The sequence below is a fragment of the Echiichthys vipera genome (assembly GCF_963691815.1).
Source record: "Echiichthys vipera genome assembly, chromosome: 23".
Taxonomy (NCBI): Eukaryota; Metazoa; Chordata; class Actinopteri; order Perciformes; family Trachinidae; genus Echiichthys; species Echiichthys vipera.
Window position 1 is genome coordinate 13,678,440 of NC_139848.1, and position 12,069 is coordinate 13,690,508.

Sequence of the window (12,069 nt, forward strand, 5' to 3'; positions counted from 1 at the left end):
GGAGCGCGCAAAAAAAACAGCGTCAGTCCAGCAACTCCTTCTGGTACTCACACATCACATTTCTTTTGAATATTATTTTAAACTGAATGAGATTTCCACAACTTTTCGCTTCCTCTGCCAGTTTGTTCCACACAATGACTCCCCTCACCGAGACACACATAGATTTAAGGGCTGTCCTTACATTTGGTTGGTACAATTGATTACATCCTCTCAAATTATATGTGTGATGAGCATCTCTATCTCTAAATAGGTTTTGAATGTTACCCGGCAGCATATTTTTTTAATGCCCTGTACATAATTTGCGCAGTTTTATAATTTACCAAGTCAGCTAATTTTAAGTTAAATGACTTAAGGACTAAGAGTTTATTGTTTACCGTCTGTTGTTTACTTCTATATTAAACTAAGAGTTTATTGTTTACCGTCTATTGTTTACTTCTATATTAAACTAAGAGTTTATTGTTTACCGTCTATTGTTTACTTCTATATTAAACTAAGAGTTTATTGTTTACCGTCTGTTGTTTACTTCTATATTTAGCTAAGAGTTCATTGTTTACTGTCTATTGTTTACTTCTATATTTAACTAAGAGTTTATTGTTTACCGTCTATTGTTTACTTCTATATTTATTTAACTAAGAGTTTATTGTTTACTTCTATATTTATTTAACTAAGAGTTCATTGTTTACTTCTATATTTAACTAAGAGTTTATTGTTTACTTCTATATTACACTTAGAGTTTATTGTTTACAGTCTATTGTTTACCTTCTATATTAAACTTAGAGTTTATTGTTTACAGTCTATTGTTTACCTTCTATATTAAACTTAGAGTTTATTGTTTACAGTCTATTGTTTACCTTCTATATTAAACTTAGAGTTTATTGTTTACAGTCTTTTGTTTAGTTCTCGATTTATGTAACTAAGTTTATTGTTTACTGTCTATTGTTTACTTCTATATTTATTTAACTAAGTTTATTGTTTACCGTCTATTGTTTACTTCTATATTTATTTAAGAGTTTATTGTTTACTGTCTATTGTTTACTTCTATATTTAGCTTGGAGTTTATTGTTTACTTCTATATTTATTTAAGAGTTTATTGTTTACTGTCTATTGTTTACTTCTATATTTATTTAACTTAGAGTTTATTGTTTACCGTCTATTGTTTACTTCTATATTTAACTAAGAGTTTATTGTTTTACCTTCTATATTTATTTAAATTGGAGTTTGTTTACTTCTATATTTATTCAGCTAAGAGTTTATTGTTTACTGTCTATTGTTTACTTCTATATTTATTTAGCTAAAAGTTTATTGTTTTACCTCCTATATTCATTTAGCTAACAGTTTATTGTTCCTCTTATACCGTATTTTTTATAACTCCTTATTTTTCTTCAAAAGTATTTTTCTAAGCTGCTGGAAATCCAATTTCAACGATTCCCAACGATAACAGGTTATAAAAAAAGTTATTACTCCATCTAAAATCCAGGAAATGGACTCAGACCGACGGACTTAAGTGCAAAAGGCTCCATGTAGAGCCAAGGCGATGCACACCGACTGTGATGAAATTCAAAGCATGTCATTTTACGGAGCACTAGGACTCGTATTACTTCATTAGTTTTCAAGCTTAAAGAAAACAGCCTTGTTTGAAGCTTTGAACTGAATCTCGCCACATGATTGAAATAAACAGTGCGTTATAATCCTGAAAGTGGACATGAAGGCAGAGCATCTCACCGTGTGAAGGCTGTGTGGAGCAGGTGGAGGTATGTGTTGAACTGCGCTGCGACGTCTCTGCTGTCCCTCTGTGTCTGTCCGTCTTTTTATCAACTCCTCGGTTACGCCCATGTGCTGAAGTTCTACATTAAACCTTTAGACTCCCCAAACTGGCTTTTGTGACCTTTACAAGTTAGGATTGAGTGACAAAAGACGTCCAAAAAAAAGACATGTCTTACTTCAAAGAGACGCAAAACGATCAAAAGAGACAAAAGACATCTAAAAAAAGACATGTCTTAAGAGACGCCAAACAATCAAAAGATACAAAAGACGTCTATAAAAAACACTTGTCTGACTTCAAAGAGACGCCAAACTAAAACTCCCTCTTGAATCATTCCTCCAACATCTTCCTGTCAATCACTGCCTTTAACAACAAGAAAACACCAAATACCTTGTGTCACATGTCATGCTCCGAAAAGAGAGCTTTGGGCACGTTTAACCAGTCCGGGACGGTCTTGAACTTCCCTGGGGCCCCAAGCTTAATTCTGCTGACATAACATTTGCCTTAAAAATCCTGCAAAACGAGTTCCTCTCACGGAGGACCGGCCTTTCCCTCCTGAGGGCTTCCAGGCCCACGCTGAAACAGTCTGTAAGTACAGTATGCAAATGAGGTATTATCTAACGCAGACTTTTGGGGACGTTAGGGGAAAGCTACAGACACAAACAGACAAAGTGAAGTCAAATAAACACCTAAATGTGTATTTTGGAAGCCATCTCATCTCATCTTCAGCCTCTTATCCGGGGTCGGGTCGCGGGGGCAGCAGCTCTAGCAGGGGACCCCAAACTTCCCTTTCCCGGGCCACATTAACCAGCTCTAACTGGGGGATCCAGAGGCGTTCACAGGCCAGTGTGGAGATATAATCTCTCCACCTGGTCCTGGGTCTTCCCCGAGGCCTCCTCCCAGCTGGACGTGCCTGGAACATCTCCCTAGGGAGGCGCCCAGGGTTCATCCTTAATAGATGCCCGAACCACCTCAACTGGCTCCTTTCAACTCAAAGGAGCAGCGGCTCTACTCCGAGTTCCTCACGGATGGCTGAACTTCTCACCCTATCTCTAAGGGAAATTGCTCAAATTCTCAAAATTGACCAAATGATGATTTTGCCTCCTAAAGCAATTCTTCCCTTTGTGACACGGCACTTTTGAACATGAGCAGGCCTGTTTGCCGCCAGTCTCGCCCTCGTCCCCCTGCCTGACCTCCAATGCTCCTCCTGGGGACTTTTTTGGGGTCAAAAAGAGAAAAATCAAACAACTTTTTCTGCCGTTATTTATTCATTTTCAAAAAAAAACTATTTCACTTGAATGTTGTAAGGGAAAATGTGTGACTTTCTTTAAAGAAAGTCATATATATATGTGCTTTTAAAAGTATGATGCCAAAATAGAGATGTAGATGCAAAATGACTAAAAAAAGATGCAAAATGATTCAAAATAGATGCAAAATGATTAATAATAGATGCAAAATGATTCAAAATAGATACAAAATGATTATAAATAGATGCAAAATGAATTATCATTAAATAATGAATAATAATCTATTTATAATCATTTTGCATCTATTTATAATCATTTAGCATCTTTTAATCATTTAGCATCTATTTATAATCATTTTGCATCTATTTTAAATCATTTTGCATCTATTTATAATCATTTTGCATCTATTTATATTCATTTTGCATCTATTTTGAATCATTTTGCATCTTTTAATCATTTCGCATCGATTTATAATCATTTTGCATCTATTTTAAATCATTTTGCATCTATTTTGAATCATATTGTATCTATTTTTAATCATTTTGCATCTATTTTGAATCATTTAGCATCTATTTATAATCATTTTGCATCTATTTATAATCATTTTGTATCTATTTTTAATCATTTTGCATCTATTTTGAATCATTTGGCATCTATTTATAAGCATTTTGCATCTATTTTGAATCATTTTGCATCTATTTAAAATCATTTTGCATCTATTTATAATCATTTTGCATCTTTTAATCATTTAGCATCTATTTTTAATAATTTTGCATCTATTTTGAATAATTTTGCATCAATTTATAATCATTTTGCATCTATTTTGAATCATTTTGCATCTATTTATAATCATTTTGCATCTATTTTGAATCATTTTGCATCTATTTTGAATCATTTTGCATCTTCTTAGAATAATTTCGCTTCTTTTTTTAAGTCATTTTGCATCTACATACATCTTCTGACACGAAAAAAATGCCACCATCATACTTTTAACAGCACATATATATATATGACTTTCTTTAAAGAAAGTCATGATGCCCTTTTTTGTTTTACAGCCTGAAATGATAATACATTAGAAAAAAAAAAAATTTCAGCGTGATTTACACATTTTGCCTTACAACATTCAAGTGAAATAGTTTTTTTCTAAATTTCTGAAAATGAATAAAAAATTAAAAACTAGAATAGCAGTGTTGTAAAAGTGACGATCCCCCAAACTGAATCCTTTGTGGAGGCTCCTTTTGCTTTAACTACAGCATCAGTCTGTTTGGATCTGTCTTTACCAGCTTTGTGCACCTAGAGTGGGAAATATTTCCCCAGTCTTCCTGCAGAACTGTTGGAGTTCAGTCAGATTCTGTGGTGAGCGCTGATGGACTGCACTCTTCAAGTCCATCCACAGATGTTCTGTAGGATTCAGGTCAGAGCTCTGACTGGGCCACTCTAGGACATTCACCTTCCTGTCCTTTAGCCATGGTGTTGTTTTTATGGAGGTGTGTTTGGGGTGGTTGAACCACCTCCCCCATTTTCAAGTGTCTAACAGAGGGTCAAGGGTTTTCCTCAAGAATTTGGGTGAACTTGCCAGCATCCATGTTCCCTTCAGTCCTGACCAACTGCCCAGAAACGAGCCCCCAACATACTGCTGCTGCCACCAGGCTTCACTGTAGGGATGGTGTGCTTTGGGTGGAGTGCTGTGTTTGGTTTCTGACAAACATAGTTTAGAGTTCAGCTCTGGTCTCATCTGACCATAGAACCTTTAACACATGGCATCAGAATCTTCAATATGTTTTTTTTTATGAGATGACATTTTTTCAGAAGAGGCTTCTTTTCTCTCCATCCTGCCAAACATGTAGAACTGTATTCTATTTCAGTAATAAGAAATGCTTTTATATCGCCGATATGTTACAAGTTTTTAATTCTAGGGCGGCATGGTGTCTGGTGGTTAGCATTGTCGCCTCACAGCAAAAGGGTTCCTGGTTTGAATCCCGGCTGGGGCTCTTCTGTGTGGAGTTTGCATGTTCTCCCCGTGTCTGCGTGGGTTTTCTCCGGGTTCTCCGGTTTCCTCCCACAGTCCAAAGACGTGCAGGTGTTCGGTTCATTGATGACTCTAAAAATCACCCGTAGGTGTGAATGGTTGTCTGTCTCTGTTCATCTCTATGTGCCCTGTGATAGTCTGGCGTCCTGTCCAGGGTGTACCCCGCCTCACACCCGATGGCAGCTGGGATCAGCTCCAGCCCCCCGCGACCCCGACAGGGACAAGCGGTTGAAGATGAATGAATGTATGTATGTATCTATCTATTGATGCTTTATTTATTGTTTCTTTTTCTGCCGTTTTATTTGGTGTATTTAAGTCTCCCTTCCTAAGTTTTCTTACGTTATGTCAGTATAATTAAGGCTGTGATGTTCATTGAAAGGAGAAATGACCGCCTGATTTATTTGTTTCCTTCTTCTTGTGAAAATGTGCTGACAAAGTTATAAAAAACAAACAAAACAAACAACAATCACATGATGTAGTTCTACTATCTGTCCACTAGATGGTGCTAATTAACCATCTAATGAAATAAAAGACCAGCTCAAGACTAACAGCAGTGTGTGAAACAGTGGCCAGGTTATTATTTCTGATACTGTCACACTGACATCTAAGAAATGTGCAAAATAAAGTTTGTGCAGCTGATGTGAGGATTATACTCTGTCCGTGTTCCACAGAGACACACGACAGTTAGTGCCATATTATGATCAGATGATGCAAAACGACCAGAAACAGATGCAAAAGGTCCACAGAACGATGCAAACCAACCATAGGGAGAGAAAAAAAATGACAAAGTAGTTTCAATAAGACTAAAAAGACGTATAAAACAATCAGAGAGATGCAAAATGACTCAGGAGGCACAAAACACCCACACATGAATACAAAAAACCTATGAATGTGAAACGACCGAACATGAAAGATGACTACAAATATGTGCAAACAAGGGGACGCAAAATGACTAAAACAGTTGCAAAATGACTTAAGTGTATAAAATGAAAAATGACGTAAAAATAGTTGCAAAATTACTTAAAAAAAGATGCAAAATGATATAAATCTTTTTGTGGTGCTTTTGCATCTAATTTTAGTAATTTTGCATCTTTTGGTAGTGGTTTTGCATCTATTTTTTCATAATTTTGCATCTTTTTGTGGTGATTTTGCATCTATTTTTTCATCATTTTGCATCTTTTTGCGGTGATTTTGCATCTATTTTTAGCCATTTTGCATCTTTTTGTGGTGGTTTTGCATCTATTTTTAGTCATTTTGCATCGTTTTGTGCTGGTTTTGCATTTATTTTTAGTCATTTTGCATCGTTTTGTGGTGGTTTTGCATCTATTTTTAGTCATGTTGAATCTTCTTGTGGTAATTTTGCATCTATTTTTAGTCATTTTGCATCTTTTTGTGGTGGTTTTGCATCTATTTTTAGTCATGTTGCATCTTTTTGTGGTGGTTTTGCATCTATTTTTAGTCATTTTGCATCTTTTTGTGGTGGTTTTGCATCTATTTTTAGTCATTTTGCATCTTTTTGTGGTGGTTTTGAATCTATTTTTAGTCATTTTGCATCTTTTTGTGGTGGTTTTGCATCTATTTTTAGTCATGTTGCATCTTTTTGTGCTGGTTTTGCATCTATTTTTAGTCATTTAGCATCTTTTTGTGGTGGTTTTGCATCTATTTTTAGTCATTTTGCATCTCTCTGTGGTGGTTTTGCATCTATTTTTAGTCATTTTGCATCTTTTTGTGGTGGTTTTGCATCTATTTTTAGTCATGTTGCATCTTTTTGTGGAGGTTTTGCATCAATTTTTAGTGTATAAGATAGACTAGATAATAAGTATTTATTTCTGTATTATTGTTTTGACACATTTATTGGAATGACTGTGAATAAATAAAGGGGTTAATTAAAACATATATAAATGTGTGTCACATTGTATCAATTCATTAAGAACTTTTTATACTATTTTTGGTTAATTTAATTGCATATAAATGAATTCATGGAGCCATCTATTTATTCAGGCTTTGCTTTTATTTTGGCAGCTTCAGCCCTCAATATGAAAACTCCTCTGCAGCCTGAGGAGTAAACAGGCTCTCTGCAGAATTTAGCTTTTGTCTTCTAAACTCAACCGTCACCTTTTGTCGTCTAAACTTAACCGTCACCTTAAGTCGTCTAAACTTAACCATCTCCTTTTGTCGTCTAAACTTAACCGTCACCTTAAGTCGTCTAAACTTAACCGTTTCCTTCTGTCGTCTAAACTTAACCATCTCCTTTTGTCATCTAAACTTAACCGTCGCCTTTTGTCGTCTAAACTTAACCGTCCCCTTTTGTTGTCTAAACTTAACCATCTCCTTTTGTCGTCTAAACTTAACCGTCACCTTAAGTCATCTAAACTTAACAGTTTCCTTTTGTCGTCTAAACTTAACCATCTCCTTTTGTCATCTAAACTTAACCGTCACCTTAAGTTGTCTAAACTTAACCATCTCCTTTTGTTGTCTAAACTTAACTGTCTCCTTTTGTCATCTAAACTTAACTGTCTTCTTTTGTCGTCTAAACTTAACTGTCCCCTTTTGTCGTCTAAACTTAGCCGTCACCTTAAGTTGTCTAAACTTAACTGTTTCCTTCTGTCGTCTAAACTTAACCATCTCCTTTTGTCGTCTTAACTTAACCGTCACCTTTTGTCGTCTGAACTTAACCGTCACCTTTTGTCGTCTAAACTTAACCGTTTCCTTTTGTCGTGCTTTTGCTGGGGGGACAAATGCCCTCCATATGACGTTAGGTCTTTGAACGCCTCCTCTCTCTGTGTGCGGCTAATTTGATCCACCGCTCAACCGGCGCCTTTGGATTCTAATGAACCACAATTTGTGCGTCGGGGCTAATTGCTGAGTAATGACAGTCAGCTGTGGAGGGGATTCAAGGCTGCCGGCCGGGCGGAGCTCGGTTTCCCATGATTAGACAAGTAAGCACTCTATTTAATGGACAGATGCGTCTCTTGGAAGGAGGTCAACGTGTTGCGTCTTGACTTCTGAGAGCTCGTGAAAAGGGGATTTCACAGTTCTGCTGCTGGGGTCCAGGACTTGTGAATACCACTTCTGTGAATCCTTTCTAACCCAGGCAGAATAAATGAAACAATGTTGGCATGCAGATGTTCACATCCGCCCGCAGACACTTAAACCCAAAACGGGAATCGGTCCATACGTCCAAAGTTTCCTGCACAGCTGCTGGGAAAGTAGCTGTTATACGGTCTGGTGATAGCATACAAGAAGTCAACAACGTAGCATTAGATGGCTCTAATAAGCATAATCTTTTTATATAAATGCAGTGGCGTGCACATGGGGGCCCAATTGTTGAAAAATGTGTGCTAAAGTCCCCTCTAGGAGCCAAAACGTGGGCTAAAGTGCCCTCTAGCAGCCAAAATGCGTGCTAAAGTCCCCTTTAGAAGCCAAAATGTGTGCTGAAGTGCCCTCTAGGAGCCAAAACGCCTGCTAAAGTGCCCTCTTGGAGCCAAAACGCGTGCTAAGGTGCCCTCTAGGAGCCAAAACATGTGCTAAGTTTCCCTCTAGGAGCCAAAACATGTGCTAAAGTGCCCTCTAGCAGCCAAAACCTGTGCTAATTTTCCCCCTAGGAGTGAAAACCTGTGCTACAGTGCCCTCTTGGCAGCTAAAACGTGTGCTAAAGTGCCATCTAGGAGCCAAAACATGTGCTAAAGTGTCCTGTAGGAGCCAAAACACATGCTAAAGTTCCCTCTTCAGTAGCGAGGATGTGCTATATGTGCCCTTTATTCCTTTTCGCCCATGCCCTTCAAAAAGTCTGTGCACGCCACTGTATAAATGTGACCATGAAAGGTTTCAAAAGAACACATTCGATTCACACCACAGACTACAAGAGATGGACCCGTTGGTGGACTGGCGTTTTGAAGGTAGATGCTAGCAAATATCGCCAACTGACAGCTTACTGAGAGAAAATGACATGACATATAATATTAATCAAAAATCTTTTCATGCTGGTTTTGTATCTATTTATAGTTATTTGCATCTTTTTTTGGTGTTTATGCATCTATTTTTAGTTATTTTGCATCTTTTTGTGGTGTTTTGCATCTATTTTTAGTCATTTTGCATCTTTTTGTGGTGTTTTTGCATCTATTTTTAGTTATTTTGCATCTTTTTGTGGTGGTTTTGCATCTTTTTCTGTCATTTTGCATCTTTTTGTGGTGTTTTTGCATCAATTTTTAGTTATTTTGCATCTTTTTGTGGAGGTTTTGCATCTATTTTTAGTCATTTTGCATCTTTTTGTGGTGTTTTTGCATCTATTTTTAGTTATTTTGCATCTTTTTGTGGTGGATTTGCATCTTTTTTTGTCATTTTGCATCTTTTTGTGGTGTTTTTGCATCAATTTTTAGTTATTTTGCATCTTTTTGTGGAGGTTTTGCATCTTTTTTTGTCATTTTGCATCTTTTTGTGGTGTTTTTGCATCTATTTTTAGTTAATTTGCATCTTTTTGTGGTGGTTTTACATCAATTTATACTCATGCTGCATCTTTTTGTGGATTGTGAGTGTCTTCCTACACATTCTTGGGGCCCCACATTATCTCATAAATGAAACATTATGGGGAAGTACTATTTTGAGTGATGAACACGCTGTGCTGTCGCTCTAAATGTCGAGTTGACCAATCAGTCGGCATGAAATAAAACAATATAATGACTCACCTGCTGTACATGAACGTTGCTGAGACGTAAAATAAACACTTTATTGTGAATGTAGTGATGTAAATTCTAAGAAGGAAAAAACATGAAACAAAAGAAAAAATCTGCAGCTCCTTTGGTCTCCCACCGGAACCTTCCACCTGCACAGGTAATACAGAGGGAGCTCAACTAAAGGAGACACAATAAACACTCTGAGAGATGACCCAATCATGCTCACCTGTCTGCACCCTGCCGGGCTGCGTTTAACATCGACAGTATAAGAAGTCCCCTGCTTCGAAGTTCATTTAAAAACATCAACAACAACAAACATCTACGTAAAAGTAGAGAAACCATCGCTAAACAGAGGAGGAGGTCTGAGACACCACTTATGTCCAATTTACAATGCTGCCCTTTCATCCCTTCAGGAGATTCAACAATCGAACCTCAAAGAACAAGTGTTCACAAAGGGCTTCCTGTGACTCCAACGACTGTCATCAAGACTCAATAGAGCACTAAAGAAGTCCAGACCGCCTTCCACCAATGACTGTCACTCTAACGATGGTCGTTGGCACTTGGAGCACAAAGGGTTCCAGTGACAGTCTTGTGACAGCATACAAGCAGTCAACAACGTAGCATTAGATGGCTCTAATAAGCATCATCTTTTTAAATGAATGCAGTAGCGTGCACAGGGGGGCCCAATTGTTGAAAAACGTGTGCTAAAGTGCCCTCTAGAAGCGAAAAAACATGCGCTTAAGTGCCCTCTAGGAACCAAAACGTGTTCTAAAGTGCCCTCTAGGAGCCAAAACATGTGCTAGAGTGCCCTCTTGGAGCCAAAACATGTGCTAAAGTGCCCTCTAGGAGCCAAAACATGTGCGAAAGTGCCCTCTTGGAGCCAAAACATGTGCTAAAGTGACCTCTAGGAACCAAAACGTGCTAAATTTTGAGCCAAAACATGTGCTAAAGTGCCCTCTTGGAGCTAAAACATGTGCTAAAGTGCTCTCTAGGAGCCAAAACATGTGCTAAAGTGCCCTCTAGCAGCCAAAAGGGTTCCAGTGACATCATCAGCCTTGTGAGAGGTTAAATACCTGGATCTCGACACCAGTTAGTTGGACCAGTCCCAGCCTGGTCCTGGTCCTGGTCCAGTCCCAGCCTTATCCTGGTCCTGGTCCAGTCCCAGCCTGGTCCTGGTCCTGGTCCTGGTCCAGTCCCAGCCTGGTCCTGGTCCTGGTCCAGTCCCAGCCTGGTCAGATGCGTACATGAACTGATGAAGCCTCTTGGTTGAGAGGTGAAACGTCTTCCTAGACAAACAACCAAGTCCAGTTGCTTCTGACTGAAATTGCTTTGAGGAGAATGATGAGCTGGACAAATTGAGAACATTCACAGGCTTCATTTAAAAACATTATTCTCAGTTATGTCATTTAAAGTACAGTGGCAAACATCCACGAGTCATCATTTTCACCATCTTTTGCTTTCCCCGCCTCAGCAATAAAAAGTTTTGACTAAGAGCTCAGTAAAAAAAACAAAAAAAAAACGGGTGGACATGTTTTATTTAAATGTGGGACACCGTCTGTCAAAGACCAATAATTTACAAATGAGGACGTAAAAAAAAAAGCCTGCTTCAGCATTTTTCAGAAGCAGATTGGAAGAAATTGTGCTGACAGCAGCAAACGTACGGAAATATATATTCACAACATTATTATGGAAACACAAAGCGTAACACTAAATATGCTCCTCTATGGAAGTCCTTTCTGCCAACGTGACTTCCTGCAAGTCATAATGATCAGAAAGTTTCTCAAAATAATGAGTTAGTTGTCATTATTATTCATAATCAAGTTTTCCCTTATACATTATTTTGAGACAATAAGTCATTAATTTGATATTAGGTCATTATTTTGAGATAAGTCAGTATTTTGAGATATTAAGTCATTATTTTGATATTAGGTCATTATTTTGAGATAAGTCAGTATTTTGAGACATTAAGTCATTATTTTGATATTAGGTCATTATTTTGAGATAAGTCAGTATTTTGAGATATTAAGTCATTATTGTGAGATATTAAGTCATTATTTTGAAATATTGAGTCATTATTTTTTTAATATTAAGTCATTATTTTGAAATATTAAGTCATTATGTTTGAAATATTGAGTCATTATTGTGAGATATTAAGTCATTATTGTGAGAAATTAAGTCATTATTTTGAAGTATTAAGTCATTATGTTTGAAATATTGAGTCATTATTGTGAGAAATTAAGTCATTATTTTGAGATAAGTCATTATTTTGAGATAAGTCATTATTTTTGAAATATTAAGTCATTATTTTGAAGTATTAAGTCATTATTTTGAAATATTGAGTCATTATTGTGAGATATT